Genomic DNA, 17,004 nt, shown 5'->3' on the forward strand with positions numbered 1-17,004 from the left:
TTTTTATATTTTATCAATGCTTACTGTTCATTGCTCTTTCAGCAGTTAATTTATGCTGGCTTGGTTTTAAAAGTCACAAATTAAGTGAGTTTTATACTCAAACATGTTTGTTTTTAATTTTATTTCTATGAATGATACCCCAAATGATTAGATAAATGATTTTGATATTTTACTAATTGTATGCTAGCCAGTGTTCAGGCATCTGCTTGAACTAAGTAGTAGAGTGTGGGATGAAGGTCCCAAACATTTTGTGATATTTTCTTATTGTTATTTAAGTCAATTTCTCTGTTTTCCTGTGACTACTGACGTTGTTATGTTACTTGTTAGGTTAAGGTTGCCGCGCGAAAGGAGAGCTCTCTGGTGAGCGCTGCTGCACAGTGGCTAAGCGCCTATTATTCAACATAAGCTCCAGTCACACACTCAGTACTGATCTCTTTAGTGAAAAAACATCTCACGTCATACAAGAGATTAAGATTTCCATCAGTATGCTCCAAGTTATATTGTGTGGAGGATCACCAGCATTCGTTGTCTTCTACACCTGATTTTTAAATTAAAATAGTTATGTTATTCCTGTTATGCATAAAAAGTGATTTCTGAGGTGTGAGCTGTCTCACCAGAGGCCTCGAGCACTTCCGAGTGTCCAATATGGGCACAAGGAGGGAGGGCGCCGGCTCTAAACACCGCAGGAGGTTTCCTTTGGCCTTGTTCATAACCACTTCTGTAGTGTACTCATCAACTAACGGCTGAATATTACAGTTCAAGGGAAATTGTTATGGGGCACATGTGTACATATTTATAATATGTTAATTTTAGATAAAAATATATTGGTAATGCTGTATGAAGTTTGAGTAAGAGCACTTATACCCGATATCCAAGAAACAACAAAATATAAATACTAAGGGCAGCAGGTGCACCAGCATAAGTGGGTGAATAAGAACTGAGGTTAACCTACTGCAGCCACCCCATAGTGCGGCCGCGGGCCCAGAGTGTGACCCATGTTAGCATCCCCTTTTATACGAAGAAGAAGAAGAAGCCCATGGAGGAAAACAAGGCGGATCTGTGACCTCTTTCAAGATATTGGTAGACAACAACAGCCAGTAGCCTCTTCTATTGGGCACTCTGGTATCAAATTGTAACATTTTATCCAATTGTACTAACACTTACAGGAACAGTGCATTGATACAATCATGCCTCAATTATAGACTACTCATTATAGATAAGAAATTTTATCCAGCCAATTGTATATCACTATGTTAAATGCCAGTTAAGTGAAAAACTGTTGTGCATATCCAAGTTGTATGTTATTTGTACTATTGTGTATGCGTGAAGTTGAATTATTACTTTTAGGTGATAATATCTTGGAAGGTGGCGGGGGTGGGGAGCAGGGCATCTTCAGGCCACAGGTACTAAGATTCTATGAGATCTTATTGCCATCATCTTGAGCCAGGACAACGTTGGTAGTACTGCAAACATGCATGTTGGTCTACTCAAAAGGATAATTTTTAAAAAATGTATAAATGTATGTATATCTACAATATATACATATACACTACACAAATAAAAAGTGGGGAAACTTATTCTGGAGTCTCATACAGTAAATTTGATGGAAACTTTTTCTGTTGAAGAAAGTACAAGTGTACTGACTTTGATATTTGTAAAATTCACTGACCAACTAGCATGTCAACTGCAACTATCTTGGGGCTTCCATCCACTTGCCCACTAGATCCACCACCATCAACTAAGTAAATGCAGACTGCTAAGCTGCCCGTTCAAAAACAATAAGCTATCAGATTTACAGATTAATAATGAATGCTTTAATACATACACAAAAACACATGGTTGCTCACTCTCAGTAAAGTATGCATTTACGTATATGCATACAGTATGTAGCCTACATACATATTCATACATGCTTACCATATATGTGAATATATTTTCACACTAATTTTATAAATTTATTTTGGATACACAAACAAATTCTTACATTCATTTTAGATACATGAATTCTTATATCTTGGATAAAGACACCTTGTTGTACAAAACTGTTTTGCATACTGTATTTTACCTTAGTTATGTCACAAAAATTAAAAGGCATAGTTTTCAATTCCTATAATATGAAACACAGGCGGAACAGTAATATTTAAATCTAAATGTTGCTTAAAGGGTCATGTAATGCTGTGACAGTGTGTGTGTATGTATTATGTATGTCTTATACAGTATATATAAAATTGTTTGTCTACACTTTTACATATACTTTTACACTGTATATCTGGGGGTAAATACATTCTAATAATACTGTGTATCTTAATGTTCCTTGAGAGGGAAAATACAATACAGTACTGTAATTAGAATATGTACCTGATTTCTGAAATTTGACAAATGAACAATGTGGGTGAGATTAGTGATGATAAGCAGTTGCATCATTGGTGGTGATGAAAGTGGGATGGTGGGGGGGTAACTAGATGGGGGGACAACATTCCAGAGCCAGCATAATACCCCACCCCCCTCACCTGGGTCACAGTCATAACAAAGTGTAGCGTAATAAAGCTCAAACAAAAATAGAATTGTGTTTTTTCATTCAAGATCCCAACAATTCTACTACTTGACCAGTAAACAACCACACCATAAACTACAATAATTGATTCATTAAATAAACCTTCTTTGAATCATCAGTCACCTCTGTAAATACAGCCTCTAAAGTTTTAATGTGTAATCTACCCTCCAAAAACTTATCTCGGTAAATATTAAGCAGCCCTATGAAGCTTAATTTTTTAACAAGGCAATCTGATTAAAATAGCACAGTAACAGGCAATTTGATAATTAAAATAATAACAACAACAACAGTAATAACAGCAATAATAATATACTGTGCAAAGGAAGCAGACCCATTCTAAAGTATGCCCTCTTAAAAAGTGCGACAGGCTGACTGCACTGTGCAAATTAATCTTTTATTGAGTCTTCTCAAATTTCTTTACGACTATTTTCGCTTCTATGTTAACATTAGTCCACAACAGGCCAATTTTCATAAATTAACGTAAAAGACAAATGAGTCGTAAGGAAAAATTTAGTAATATAATAAGAATAATAATAATGTTGTATATCAGGTCCATAATAATATTCAGTGGCAAATTATGTTCATTTTATAAAAACCTTACAAATTCACCAATGAATATTATTGTGCACCTGACATACAATATATCCCATTCATGATCTAGAAGAGAAAGACCTACTACTACTACTACTACTACTACTTCTACTACTACTACTAACTACTTACTTCTACTACTACTACTACTAATAATAATAATAATAATAATAAAAACAATAATAGTATAATAAAAATAATCATAATGCTACTGTAATACCAAACTACGTACTGTAGTAGTAGTAGATATGAAAATCTAATGCACCAATTATTTACAAATTGCTGTGTAAGTACTTTCATTTTACAAAATTTAGGTTAGATCTTGAAGTTACCATACATATTTGGTATAATAAATCAATCAATCACTAGGCACTTAGAGAATATGGTGAAATACATAATGAGTAACATGAAAATAGTACTACTACCAGTCGTGTTGTTTTCCTAGCGTAAAGAGCAAAAATGGATTTCCGTTTCCTACCTTCAATGAGCAACTTTCAGGAAATTCTGCTACAATGCATCACTAAAATAAAGAGAAAAGAAAAAAATTGTGAGAAAAATTTTAACATTATGCTAAATGTTAGCATTTAACAAAATAGTCCTGGAAACCACAGCAACTTGTATTAATGCTGTGATTTTCATTACTACTTATTATGATATGCTCAACATGTATCTTGCAAACAAATGAACTGGCTACTCCTCAAAATGTGTTCCTTCCCCTTTATAACAGTAACATGTGGACATTACCACATGTGCTTCACTTCCGCGTATCCTTACTTCAGGGGACAAAAACAAAAATTAATTTAACTGACTAATGTAATTTCCCCTTCCAGCTACCCATAATTCAGATTAAAAAGAATGCATATCCCAACTTTGATGAATTGAGTTCAATTGAGTGATTTTTTCCCACATATTCAGAGTTCTTATGTGCCTTGACTAGTACAAAAAAAGGGATTTTGACGTAAGGAAAAATCTATTTCTGGGCGATTGGCTCGTGTCGCCAGCGAAATATCCTTTAATCTATTATTTCTAGGGTAAATGTACTAACACATACCAGAGAATAAATAAAATAAAGAAAAAGGTCAGTATAACTGACTCGCTCACCCTCCAAGAGGGTGTCGGTATGAACACTAGGCGAGTGAGACCACTACCACGAGCCAAATGCCAATAGAAATCTCCCACTACAAAAACCCTCCATGAGGAGAGCCGACCCACAGAGTGAGCAGCTCGTACTACTACTACTCCATCCCATGCTGCCGACTGCTGCGCCTCTGGTGGCCATCCTGAAGTTAGCAGACAATCTTGGGCGAAGGGATGGGTAGGGTGGGATTTCGCTGGCGACACGAGCCAATCGCCCAGAAATAGATTTTTCCTTACGTCAAAATCCCTTTTCTGGGCTCAGCTCGTGTCGCTGCGCGAAATCGTACCAGAGAAATAGCACAAGATTGTAAACAAAAGTAATAAAATAAATCAGAATAGGTCTCAAATAAAAGAGAAAATAAATATAAAAAGAATATAATTGCTAAAAAGATACATATACACAGTGATACAAAAATAGAAATATGCTTAAATTACACTTAATTCTAATCATGTTTCTTATCATAAAGGTATACATATGTACCAGAGGTAAAATGGCTTACATGTAACAAAATGGTATCTGTGTAAAGGCATGTATCAAAAATATAATAGCAATTAAACTAATCAAATGAACAAATTAATCAACAATGATAATATATAAGGAATGTATATGACTTAATATACAAAACCCGTAACCATTATAATAAGATGTATCCCCTAGCATAAAAATAAGGGGGTAACATCCATGAGATCAATATCTATAATCATCTGCGAGTGTCCCTAGCAAAAAAATAAGGGGCACCCACTACACCATCATAAAAGCAGCTAAGACACAAGGTGAATGTAAATGAACACGGCAGGAATAGACGAACTGTTGGGTGAGGCAGGTAGAAAGGAGGACTGAATCTTCTACTACAAATTAGCTAGAGTCAGGGAAACTATGTTACCCGCTGCTACTGCTGAAAATTTCAGAGCTTCCAAGGACTTAAGGTAATGACGTTTGAACACTGTCGGCGATTTCCATCCGGTATACTTTTTCAACTCATCGAAGTTCATATGTTGGAAATAATTAATTGAGGTGGCTACTGCCCTGACATCATGTGCTTTCGGGAAAGAGTCAGGATTGGCTTGCTTAATAAAGTACAGGATTTGTTGCCTGATGCCTTTAATGGATAAAGTTCCACCTTTTTCCCTCTTAAAGAGGGGACCCGATGAGGATGAGGAGGTCCTGGACAGAAAGGCTCGTAAGGTTGAAACTGGGCAAAGAGATACATCTTGTGGAAGGGGTAGTACCTTCCAAGGTTCCCACCTCATCAAAGGATCTTCATTCTTTGCTAAAAAGCTACGTTCCGGAGAAAGTAGGACTTCCCCTGTGGGAAGGAATTGAATATGATCGGATCTCTGGATAAAGCCGACAGTTCTGAAATTCTTGCTCCTGAAGCTAAGCTTAATAAAAACAGGGTTTTTCTTAAGAGCATTATAAACGAGCATGTGTCATTATCGGTTTCTGAAGCCAGTTTTAGAACATCGTTTAAGAACCATGAAACTGACGTAGGCCTTACAGAAGGTCTAAGTCTAGCACATGCCTTAGGAATAGACGAGAAGTAGGAATCCGTCAAGTCTATGTTGAACCCAAATTGAAATATCTTTTTCAAGGCTGACTTGTTTGTCGTAATCGTGCTAGCTGCTAAACCTTTTTCAAATAAGGATCTGAAAAAGGATATAGCCGAATTAACTGTCATGATTCTAATATCTGATTCTCTCAGGAAGATTGCTAACTTTTTGACAGCAGCATCATACTGTCTCAAAGTTGAATCCCTTTTATCGGATTCCAAGAAGAGAATATTCTGAGGGTCAATATTCGCATCTCTTTTTGCCGCAAACTTCATGAAATCCATAAAGTTAGGGTTTTGAGAATCCCTGAGGAAGCGAACACAGTCTTCGTTTGTACTGACTGGGAGAGCCTGGGATTGGGGATCCGAAGAGGACGAAGGCCCAGTTCCAGAATTAGAGGATACCAATTGCTCTTCGGCCAGTCTGGGGCTACTAGAGCCACTTGACCCTTGAATGTCCTGAGTTTGTTTAAAACTTTCATGAGAAGATTCACTGGAGGAAAGACATAAATCTTCTTCCAGTTGTTCCAATCTAGAGCCAGGGCGTCCGTGGCATAGGCCAGAGGGTCCAGGTTGGGGGCTACATAACACGGCAGTTTGTGATTCGCTTGAGATGCGAAGAGATCCACCTGTAGCCCTGGAACTCTTTGAAGGATCCATTGGAACGAACTGTTGTCCAGTGACCATTCCGATCTAGGGGCACTGATCGGGATAGCGCGTCTGCTATGACGTTTCTCACTCCAGCTATGTGAGTGGAGGAGAGATGCCAACTGAACTTGTCTGCCAGGGAGAAGATGGCTACCATGACATGATTTAGATGACGTGACTTGGAGCCTCCTCTGTTTATACAATGTACTACCACTGCGCTGTCCAGAACTAGCTTTATGTGGGAGTACTTTGGTGGGCGCAACCTTTTTAGAGTCAAGAACACTGCCATTGCCTCCAGTACGTTTATATGGAACTGACGGAACTGAGGTGACCAAGTTCCTTGAACCTTTTTGACCTGGGAATACCCTCCCCAACCGCTTAAGGACGCGTCTGTGTGGATGGTGATCCCTGGTGGAGGGAACTGAAGGGGTACTGACACTGACAAATTCTTGACTTTCGCCCACGGCCGAAGTCGATTCTTTAGAATCAGAGGGACTGAGGATAGTTTGTCCCTGGACCTGACATTTGCTCGTGAGCGCCAGATTCTGGTTAGGTCTTTCAGTTTGGCTTTCATTAAGACGTTCGTCACTGATGCAAACTGGAGGAGAACCCAGGATCCTCTCCTGAGCTCTCCTTGACGCCAGTTTGTGACTTAGAAATTGCTTGACTGACTTCGCTATTTCTTTCCTTTTGGTTGATGGAATCGACAGAGTATGGGAGGATAGATTCCATTGAATGCCCAGCCACTGAAAGTTTGACTCTGGAGTGAGTCTTGACTTGGTCCTGTTTATCTTGAAGCCTAGATATTCCAGGAACTGAATCACTTTCAGTGTAGCTCTGTTGCATTCCTCGACTGTTGAAGCCCAGATCAACCAATCGTCGAGATATGCTACTACCATAATCCCTTGTGTCCTGAGTTGTTGCACTACCACTTCCGCTAGTTTCGTGAACACCCTGGGTGCCACGTTGAGTCCAAAGGGAACTACCTTGAAGGAGAATGCCTGGTCTCCTATCTTGAAACCCAGATACGGACGGAAGTGTCTTGCAATAGGGATATGATAGTAGGCGTCTGTAAGATCGATAGAGGTGGTGACGGCCCCACGGGGAAGTAAGGTCCGCACCTGCGAGATCGTGAGCATCTTGAACTTGTCGCAGCGGATGGCTAAGTTTAAGCGGGACAAGTCTAAGATTACCCTTCTTTTTTGTGAGCCTTTCTTTGGCACGCTGAACAAGCGACCTTGAAATTTTAATCTCTTGACTCTCGCTATAGCTCCTTTCTGAAGGAGGTCCTCCGCGTACTCTGTCAATTCCTTGGAAGGAAGTTGACGGAAAGGTCTGGATGGAGGTGGGTTCGTCAACCAGCTCCAACCCAGGCCTTTTGACACTATGCTCTGAGCCCATTCGCTGAAGTTCCACCGGTGGCGAAAGTGAAACAGCCTCCCTCCTACCTGAAGTTCTTCATTGGTTCTGGTAACCGCCTCGGCCTCCTCTGAAGTGCTTTCCCCTATTAAAGGGGCCTCCCGATCCTCTCCCACGAAAGGAACACTTACCTCTGCCTCCCTTACCCGAGCGGTCATACTTCTGTGAAGCTTGACTCTCGAAGGCTTGATTGTAAGCTGGAGAGATGGCGTAAGAGGTGGAGGGCTGAGGCTGAGGGGATATCACATAAATTGGCTGTGATTGAGCTTTAGAGGTGGAAGGTTGGGCTGTTTGCACTAAGGGCACCGCTGGAACTTGCTGAGGAAAGCGTGGCTGCTTTTTCTGGTAAGGTTGGAAACGTCTAGGTTTCCTCTGTCCCTTACCTTTAGGTGTTAGGTCTTGCCTCCTCTTAGCCGTAAGGCCCCAACGGTCCTTAAGGCTCTGGTTCAGCCTCGTAGCCTCTGACTGGACTTCCTTCACCATAGCTTCTGGGAAGAGATCTGCTCCCCAGATGTTAGACGAGAGTAACCTATTCGGCTCATGCCGAATGGTTGCCTCTTGTAGGACATGCTTCCTACAATTCGTTCTAGCAGTGGCAAACTCAAACATATCCGACTGTACCGTTTGAGTCAGGGATTTGGTCATGAGCTTAAAAAGCGGTTCTGAGCCATAGGCTATGGTTGCTACCTCGGTCATAGCCATAGAGTTAATTGACCTGGCTAATTGCGATTTCGCGTCGAATTCAGCCTGAATAAGGCTATCTGGGAGCCTGGGTAGCTTTTCACCAAACTGCTCCATAGCACAGTCCGGTTTGAGTTTGCCAGCTGAGAAGGTGTTCGGCAAGTCTTCCCACAATTCTCCGGCTGAGGGGAGTAACGGAGATGTGGGATCTGCTTCCTTCAATTGAGGCATGGGTTCCCCCTTCTGGGCCGCTGGGATGGTAGACCTCGCGATCTTTGTCAGGAACGGGAGCGGGGTACTCTCATCCATTGTGAAAATGGTAAAGGGACTCTTAAAAGGTTGTATCTTGGTATTAGAACAATCCATGTCCTCTAACACCTGAGCCATTCTCTCTGAGCCTGGTCTCGTGAATAGAGGACTGTTCTCCTTTGGTACCCTATCCCGAATCCGCCCAATGGCTGAAGCTCTGTAACGCCTTGCGTAGCCTATGGAATCGGAGGATGGGGAGGTTCTTCCGGGGTAGAACTCCGAAGTCCTCTATCCTTCGAGTTCCAAATTCCGGTATAGAAATGAGACCGTCTTGGAAGGGGGCGTATGACGCTACTCTCCATGGATTGTTCATCGAGAACGGAGGTAGCGAGTCATACGGAGGAAGCTGAGTTCCACTCGTATTGGAAAGTGGAGGAGAGGCTAGAGGGGCTTCTCTCAGTCCGGCTATAATGGAGTCCTGGGAAGTAATCCTATCCGACAATCGAGAGATCATTTGTTCCATGCTACTCTTTAGGGACCCAACCAGGTCGCCCACCTGTTGCAACAGGCCAGCATTGGAGTCCAAGGCCGGAGCTGCTGCGGAGGTGGAGGGGTGGCTCTGAATCGGAACCAAGGGTAGCGGAACTGGTGACTCTGCCGGAGTGCGAGATCTCTCTCTGGAGGATTTACTCCTCGAGGACTTAGAGCCGGAGCTAGAAGCTTTAGACCTGTCTGCTCCGGGATTCCCAGCCGGAGACTTACGCGAGGAGGATGAAGCCGAAGTCGTCTTCTTGGACGACGACGACGTCTTAGTCAAGGATTTCACTGCTTGACCCTTGACCTTAGGTCTAACCGAAGCGTCAGGAGGAGTATACAATTCATCACCTGTAAAGCCTTGGAAGGATGGAGAGGTTGCAGGAGTAGAAGAAACAGTTACGCCCAAGGGTGACCCTTGGGTGTCCACCTTACCTACCTCGACCAACAGGTCGTCTACACCTACCATAGGTTCCACATTAATATCTAAAGTCGCGACGTCCGTGGAGATATCCTGGTCTTGGTCAGTTAATGAGGCAGCCAGCTGTTGTTGGATGAAGGCGATAGTCGGGGCCGCCTCTACTGGGTCGACGTATCCTGTCGCCTTGCCTCCGGGGAAGATTAACACCGCCAACCGCTTCTCTAAGATGTAGGGCATACCCTTGGCGGCGTTCTTCCCAAAACCGCCGACCCAGGCCCGCAGGGTTGCCAGTGCGGTATCCCTCACTGCCGGCGCCTGGAAGAGAGGGCGTAGATTAGATTTAAGAATCACTTAAAACTAAAACCTAAAGTATAACTTAAAGTTAGATGCCTTAAGTTAAAGTGAATGATGAAAACTTAAGCACTAAAACAGAAGCGGAGCAGCTACCGGAGATGGAATACTTACCCCTTCTAAAAGCTGGCTCACCAGATCGTAACATATGGTACACGTCTCATGGTACCAGACCTGGATGTCCCCGTGCGGAGTCGCGCATGGAGCATGGGACCGGCAAACTTCGTGTCCACATGGGTCCTGAAGTGTGGCGGCGCATCCCGGATGCTCACAGTTGGTGGCCTGTAAGTGGGAAGACACATGAGTATCTTAAAGAATATCACTTACAGGCTAAAGGACAGAAGAACTCCGTTGCATGCCGGAGCTCGGAAAAAATTTGGGCATAACCCCTCCCTGCTTCGCCTGAATAGGCTATAATCCCGGAGAGATCCGGTAAGACACGTAAGGGAGGGGGGAAGGTTTAAGGTACTTAAGATAAACCTATAGTTAATCTAATAACACTTAAACCTAAAACTCAAACGAACCGGACCAAGTCCAGTGCGTAGCGGAGTGCAGTAACTCAGCAATACGGTAAGGTTAGCAGGGGACCCACTGTATGTTCCGGTCCATCTACTGGGTGGACTAACATCTTTCCGCTGGATGCCAGGACTCCGATCAGGAAAGGAGCCCTAGTAAGGTGGGAAAGAGCGAGAAGACATACAGGCTCGAGCGAACACGGAGCGACAAGGAAGCAACGGATGGGGGGAAAGGCCAGTACCCCCCACCACATTACCACCCGGCCGGCCGGACCGAGAAGCCGGAGAGGTCGAGTCCAGTCTGGGTCTGTCCCGTCTCCCTAGCCCCTCCGCCTGGGGGGAGAGAGGGAGGCAGGCTCGGGTATGTGGAGCGAGCATGGGCAGACCGACCCACCCTCCCCCGACTCTATGGAAGAGCGGGAGGGGGGGGAAGGTGACTGGGCAGGCGTCTGGCTGTCTCGTGATCGCGTAGTGACCACGAGGCGGTAAGACCAAAACAAGACAACTAAGCCTAGGACAAACCAACTGATCAGAGAGATGCTATCGGGAAGCAACTGAACTGAAAAGCAGTAGCATATAGGCCCACTGGGCCAAAACCAACTGATCAGAGAGATGCTATAGGGAAGCAACCGAACTGATGAGCGGTAGTATAGGCTCACTGAGCCAGGACCTAGGCTAAGCCAGACGCCTAACTAACCTAACCATAACAAAATACATGGTACAATTAAATAAAAATAAAAGAAAGAAAGCAATATAGTAGGAGAAAAAATCCAGAAGTGTACGACTAACCCGAAGGTAAGTCTACCACTCAAAGCTAGTCAGAGGCCGATACTAAGAGCCGGGACTAGGGTCTGGAAAGAAGAAGCCTACATAAGGTAAAAGACATGCATGCATGACAAACCTGAGTAGACAGTACCCTAAGTAAAACGGATAATTAATATAGAGCGTACATAGATAAGGGGATGTTCTAGGTATGGGAGACCAAGAACGAACCCACCACGAGGCAGAACCATGCTGCCATGCTTCCGACCCAGAGTTCGTATTTATACCTAAAAAACGGCAAATACTGTCTCAGGGCCGGAAAAAACCAACTAACCATAAATACTGAGTACTTAACTTAGCTGCTGCGATAGCTGCACGCTCCATTATAGATAAATCCAACGAAAGGGCACAAAAAACACAGAGAGAAAAATAGCACGTGTGACTCGTGTGCGCTAACTGAAAAGGATGGCCACCAGAGGCGCAGCAGTCGGCAGCATGGGATGGAGTAGTAGTAGTACGAGCTGCTCACTCTGTGGGTCGGCTCTCCTCATGGAGGGTTTTTGTAGTGGGAGATTTCTATTGGCATTTGGCTCGTGGTAGTGGTCTCACTCGCCTAGTGTTCATACCGACACCCTCTTGGAGGGTGAGCGAGTCAGTTATACTGACCTTTTTCTTTATTTTATTTATTCTCTGGTATGTGTTAGTACATTTACCCTAGAAATAATAGATTAAAGGATATTTCGCGCAGCGACACGAGCTGAGCCCAGAAATCTCTAGTATGACAAATTTTAAATCAATTTGTATTTTTCATGGCTAACAAATCTTTGGTCTTAATAGGATATTTTTCCAAGCACCAGTTAGTAACCAGCTAATAAAACAATCTGATATTGTAAAGCAAGGAATCTGTGAGATCTGGCAAGGCATGTGCGTATGAGGTGAAAGCTATTCAGAGACCGCGCATTCTTGATTTCATTTATAGAATAGCTGCAGAACTCTTCAAGCAAACATTGCTGAGACAAAGGTAATAATTTAACAGCTAATACCTGCAGGAGACTTACAGTTCTAAATTTTCAAGTACATGACATGCAGGTAATCTCCAAAATAAAGCACTCTTTATTGGAATGGGAGGGAAATAGGGAGGAAGGAAGAATAATGTGTTCTGAATGCAATTCCTTACTGCTGACTTACTCATTACAAAATTCAAAGGTATGTGGCCAAGTGATATGAAGTATCACTGACTGACTGATTTGTATTATAAACTTAGAATCTAGAAAAAAAGTTATTTGTGCCAGAAATACATTAGTATTGGCTTAATAAAAGGTCATTAAATGTCATACCAAATAGGCCCATAATTCAACTATACAATGGATTTCAATTTCTTCTCTAGGTATTCTAGAGAGAATACACGAGTTATTCTCATCTTTTAATTTCCCTAGACTGTGGAATTTAATCAGCTAGTATCTCAATTAAGGCCAAACAAATATTGCTTACAAAACGTGTAATCAACAGCTGCTTAAATACCACTATCTAATGGGTATGTCTGATTCGCACACATCAATATTTTCCCATCTTCGAATTATCAAGATACAGACACTTCTATGATGATTCATTTGATATTTCGTAGCATTCTCTATTTTATTACAGAAAGCACTCCAGTTATCAATAGCACTTCTAAAGAGTTACTGATACATCAACTAATCTAATCAATAGATGATTCATTTGATATTTCGTAGCATTCTCTATTTTATTACAGAAAGCACTCCAGTTATCAATAGCACTTCTAAAGAGTTACTGATACATCAACTAATCTAATCAATAGAGTAGAGTACAGTACAGTACTTGGATGAACCAAATACAAAATGAACAACTGACTTAGTTCCTAAAGGGAAAGTAATAACTACCCTACTGGGAACAACCTAATGATAATAGTACGAATACCCAAAATGCTTCACAAAAATTGTCCCACTACTGACAAACTGAGTATGTATGTATGTACATACTTCCCAGTATTTTCATTTGAGAACTTCAGCCAGAGCTAAGGGTATGCTAATAAAAGATGAAGTGCTGTAGTGGTACTTTCATGAACTTAACTACATGTACAGTCAGCAAAGGAACTATTGGTGTAGTTTCTTAATTCATTGTTCGTTGTGGAAATATTGCCATATGCAGGTGCCATATTATTTATTTAACATAATATTTTCTTTCAAACATATTATACTTGAAATAAATTAAATTAGAATTAAGAAGATTTATTCAACGTATCAAAGATAATTATTTTATAAAGTAAGGAAAATGTGTCCACGAATTCTAATTTTACTCTCAGCTCAAGCTTTGTGACAACATAAGCATTTTGAATTTGGCTTTGCCACCGCTCGAGTCTTGACCCAACGTATCGTACTGTACTGCGGTGTTGCCATTTCCTCTCCTACAGCTGATAAATAATACATTAAGGCATCAATATTCTTTAATAGCAATGTGTAATTAAATTAATTTTGTCCTTTGATCAATAAAATAATTTGCATGGACATTTAGTGGGCGTAAATTTGACTTCCTAATGAGCCTAGGTCTATTTTTTCAGCTGTATATTCTCTCGGATACATAATGTGAATGAATATTTCAATCAATAGTAGTATCTATATTAATCTGCTTTATTTGATTACGTATTTCAATTATTCTTTTTTGATTGGCCATGTTCTCCTTTTTCTTATCCTTTTCATAATTGTTTGACATAATTTACTCGAGAACTAGCTAGCTCAAGTCAAAAAACAATCATAAATAAATCCTAATCAAACCATTTTTATTATCAAATTCCTGTTTCATCTGGACACATTCATGGGCTCCCGCACATGGGGGCAAGAAGGGGCACTTGTCCCCCTATGAAACCCTAGGAAAAAATTATATTTATTACACTTTTTAAAAGGAGCAGGTGCAGGAAAACAGGCAGATTCCATGAATAGTTTAATCCTACTTTTCCTGACCCCTAGTCACATCATCAGGGACATTATAAATTAAATTATCAGACATTAGCGTGCTGTCAAAACATTAAAGAGATACATGAAAACATATGCACTAAATCATACTTAAAACGTTTAAAAAATACACATGGAATTAAAATCACATAAAAATGAATTAGGCATATTAGATAAAATCACATACACATAAAATGAAATAAAATTTTGAAAATTAAAAATAAATAATGAAAAAGAGAGGCAGGTGGGCGATTCTAAAAACTGCAAAAAAAAAAAAAAAAAAAGTAATGGAATAACAGTAATAATAATAAAAACGTTGAGTAAAATAACATACATACTTAGGGGACCAACACTAACCTTTCAAAGCAAGGGCAAAGCACACACTAAAAATTCACAAAAACCTACAGACCAGAGAACCGAAAACATAAACAACTAAACTAGGCAATAAACAATGGAACAGCCATAGTTTGTTGATTAAGAGAAGGAACTTTCAATTTAATACTATTTTGACACTCGAGTATAAGCAATTCTGATGTTTCTTTTGCTTGGCCTATAATTTTGAAATAATCGTACTTAATAGTATGTGTTTTACAGTTGTAGGTATGGTTTCTGCATTTCTGATCTTAGACAATTCCGGGTTGGACAGCAGTCTGCAACCAGAGCGATAACTTATTCCAATATGGGAATAGGCTCATACCTTGAGTAGAAGTCGGGTCGAACCCACATAATTACCCAAATTACATCCAGGGCAATTATACAGTCAGTCCCCGGCTTACGATGGGTTCAGCTTGCAATGTTCCGAGGGTACAGTGCTTTTCAATTATATTTATCAGAAATTATTTCCAGGTTTACGACACAGGTTCCAGGGTTATGACACTTACAATGCTAATCTGGCACAAGAAATATGTCTCCAAAAATGCAAAATAATCAATATTTGAAGGTTTTTTGATGAAAAATGCAATAAGAATGCAGTTTACATAGTTTTTAATGCACCCAAAGCATTAAAGGTAAGGTTTTCTTAGGATTTCTGACGATGTTCCGGCTTGCGACGAAATTCGGCTTACAACGAGTCTCAAGAACGGAACCCCCGTCGTAACCCGGGGACTGCCTTACTCATATACTACACCCAATGTCATCAGAGGACAGAGCCGATCGTTCACAGAAAACAATGAGCCAATAGTTCTGGGATTTTTTGGAATAAGTTTCAGGTTAATGGCTCCAATGTGTGTGTGGATTATCCTGATAACTTGCTTCTGAAAATTATGGTTATTTGATAAATATGGAAACCTGGCATACATAAGAAGTTTAGGGACGTTGTAAGTTGGAATGGGAGAGGAAAATGATTTTGTAAACGAGTTTGGTTGGGAAACAATTGTCGTTAAAATACTGAATTAAAAATACAATTTCATGGTGAAAAGCAGCCCAATTAGAAGTTAAACTAAAAGCTCTAACAGGCGTATAAATGAACTGACTTTAAAACTGAAAAAGAACAGCTATAAAAACTGGAGCCAAGACCCATAAATGTCTCCTTCCAGTAAATAGTGGTATGAAAATTATCATGCTCTTTTGCGACTAAAACATCCAAAAAAGCTAGCTTACCCTCACATTTCTTTTCCAGGGTAAACTTGATGTTGCTGTTAAACTGATTGGCGAAATGTAAAAACTTCTCTTTATCATAGTCATTTTTAAACAGGACAAAGGTTTCGTCTATGTACTGTGAATAAAATAGGGGATGGAAGGATAAGGGGCAATCTTCCATAATGTGCTCCCCCAGAAAACACAAAGATATTAGCAAAAGTTGGGCCTAAAGGCGACCCCATTGCCATCCCATCCACCATTTTGTATAAATTATTATTATAAACCGAAGCCGTGTCCAGAACGCATAATTCTAAGAGGGTTCTAAAAGAATCAATGTTTTAATTACAATACGTAAATGGAATTGGGTTGTGGAAACACCTTGGCCAAAATTAGATTAACGGTTTCTCTCACAGGTAAATTCATGAATAGTGATTCAACATCTAGACTGGACATATACAAGTCTGATTCCTATGAGAGAATTCTAATTTTAAATTCTTCAGAATTCTTTAAAGAATATTAGCTACAAGTCAGGAGCTCCAATAACAGTACCAAGAACTTTGCAAGTTTATAGTTGGGAGAGTTAAAAGAGGCAAGGATGGGGAGAAAAGGAATACCTTGGTTATAGATTTTGGGTGACATACTTAATGACCAGAACAAATTTAGGAACATAGGGCAACCTAATCTCCAGGAGATCCTCAAGGTGGAGGACAGGATCAATCAGTTCTTGTGTACGTTCAAGAGAGACGGTTTCATTAGTGAATTTATTCTAGAGAATTTATTCTCTAGTGGCTCTTCATTTGGGACTAACTATATATATATATATATATATATATATATATATATATATATATATATGATATATAGTATATATATATATATATATATATATATATATATATATATATATATATATATATATATATATATATATATATATATATATATATATATATATATATATATATATATATATATATATATATATATATATATATAATATATATATATATATATATATATATATATATATATATATATATATATA

General features: G+C 40.2%; 1 long non-coding RNA gene across 1 annotated transcript in view; it reads right to left on the reverse strand.

Moving 5' to 3' along the window:
* Window positions 1-17,004, reverse strand: part of LOC135197862 (uncharacterized) — a 174,084-nt gene that overhangs the window by 17,274 nt on the left and 139,806 nt on the right. Inside the window, exon 2 of the long non-coding RNA XR_010310671.1 lies at window positions 3,624-3,665. This is a non-coding gene — a long non-coding RNA (uncharacterized LOC135197862). The remainder of the gene's footprint in view (window positions 1-3,623; window positions 3,666-17,004) is intronic.

This window comes from Macrobrachium nipponense, chromosome 21 (assembly GCF_015104395.2).
Source record: "Macrobrachium nipponense isolate FS-2020 chromosome 21, ASM1510439v2, whole genome shotgun sequence".
Taxonomy (NCBI): Eukaryota; Metazoa; Arthropoda; class Malacostraca; order Decapoda; family Palaemonidae; genus Macrobrachium; species Macrobrachium nipponense.